Source organism: Musa acuminata, unplaced genomic scaffold (assembly GCF_036884655.1).
Source record: "Musa acuminata AAA Group cultivar baxijiao unplaced genomic scaffold, Cavendish_Baxijiao_AAA HiC_scaffold_799, whole genome shotgun sequence".
NCBI lineage: Eukaryota > Viridiplantae > Streptophyta > Magnoliopsida > Zingiberales > Musaceae > Musa > Musa acuminata.
The window spans coordinates 5,001-7,109 of NW_027021026.1; the positions used below are offsets into that span (position 1 = coordinate 5,001).

A 2,109-nucleotide genomic window follows, 5' to 3' on the forward strand; every position below is an offset into this window, starting at 1 on the left:
TGATGAGAGAAGTTGTTGTTGAGAAATAGGAAATTTTATTTGAAAGGAATTATTCCTATGGAACCATTCATCAGTCGTACCTACTGGAATAATATGAATGACTCGCTATTCACTCGGTTTCTGGTCAATAATAAGATTATGTAGGAAAGATGGCCGAGTGGTTCAAGGCGTAGCATTGGAACTGCTATGTAGGCTTTTGTTTACCGAGGGTTCGAATCCCTCTCTTTCCGTTTTCTCTTAATTCACCAACGTTACTGAACACAATATATCAAATCAAATAACAATTGATACCATCATCCCAACAAGAGGACCTGACCTTTTTTTGATAGAAATTCTCTATTCCTAATTACATTACTGTGGTACGTAAAATACAAATATCGGAAAAAGAAAGAGCAAAAAAAATCTTACTGCTGATCCATTTGTGATACGTGAATGAGAAAAATGCGGATCAAGGCCCTTAGATCTATTTATTTTATTTCGGCGAAAAGAGACAAAATTCTCTGAAACTTTCTTTGTTATTTTCGTTAGGTTCAAGTCTGACGGAATAATATTCTACGACTAACAACTCATTTATTTTCAAATCGATCCATTTACTATCTATTATTTGATTTACTACTCCTTTATATTGGAATGAGTCAAAAGTCAAATGTTTTGGCAATTCCTCGGGGGGGGATAAGGCAATATAATTTTGAATCAGAGCTTTCGATCTTTGTTTATCCTTCGTAGTAATAATATCTCTGGGTTTACAACGATAACTTGGTATATCCACTATACGACCATTAACTAAAATATGTCTATGGTTAACTAATTGCCTGGCTCCAGGAATGGTCGAAGCCATACCCAATCGGAAAAGGATGTTATCCAAACGCATCTCAAGTAATTGTAGTAAAACCTGACCTGTTTGACCCTTTAGCTTTTCCAGCGATATGCACATATCTAAGTAATTGTCGCTCTGTCAGACCATAATGAAAACGCAATTTCTGTTTTTCTTCTAGACGAATACGATACTGCGATCTTTTCCCAGAACGCAATTTGGTTTTTAAGATCACTTCCGGATCTAGGTCTTTTACTAGTTAGTCCTGGTAAAGCCCCCAGACGGCGTATTTTTTTGAAACGAGGTCCTCGGTAACGAGACATAAAGACTCCTTTTTAATTTTATGGATTTTATTGAAATTTCATTTTTTCAGAATAAAAAAATGAAAACTGAACTATAAATTAAGACTGAACTAAGGGATAAACAAAGCAAAGCTAAATTTACCGAAATACTACAAAGTAGAATAAAATAAATTGTATCAATATCCGGATTTTTTGTATATATAGGAAGTTGCAGCTCCGTTTTATGATTTGTTCGGTAGAGAGAGATCTAATTGTTCCAATACATTTTTTGGTCATGGTTGCAAGTTTACCACGACATAACATATGGGAAAAGGAGGAGAGAGATTATCAATCACGGAAAAATCGATAGAGAAAAAAGCGGCTATCGGAGTCGAACCGATGACCATCGCATTACAAATGCGATGCCTCTAACCTCTGAGCTAAGCGGGCTCACATAACATAACAGAAATAGTATATAGAAATTGAGGAAACTACCGGATTTTAGCTATTAGCTGATCTTATCTATTAGCTATTCGTTTAATATTAACTATGAACTATAACTATATAACTATACTATAACTATATAACTATATAGTATAGTATAGTTCTATATAGTTATATAGTATACTTCTAAACTATATACTATAACTAACTATAATAATAATTCTGACTATTCTTCTGACTATTCTAACTATATCTAACTATAATATACAACATAATGTATTTATTTATATATTTATATTTTATATATTTTATATTATGTTAATTATAGCTATAGCGAATCGGTCCTAAGATAAAAAAAAAGATAAGGATAAAGATACAATCTAAATGAAAATGAGACATTCCTCTGGTTTGATTCGGAAAAGGAGGAGATAGGACAAAAAAAAAGAAGAATGAATATCGACCGTTTCCACTATTCCAAATCGCACTGTAAAAAATGAAAGGGAGGGAGAAACATATATATGTTGGATATATCTATCCATATTGAATTGCGGATACATCAATGATAGAATC

The 2,109-nt window shown here is 32.9% G+C and overlaps 1 non-coding gene across 1 annotated transcript; it reads left to right on the forward strand.

The window, feature by feature from the left end:
- Positions 1 to 143: 143 nt before the first annotated feature.
- TRNAS-GGA (transfer RNA serine (anticodon GGA)) lies at positions 144 to 230 on the forward strand. The gene has a single exon. It is a non-coding gene; the product is annotated as a tRNA-Ser (tRNA).
- The last annotated feature ends 1,879 nt before the right edge of the window (positions 231 to 2,109 follow it).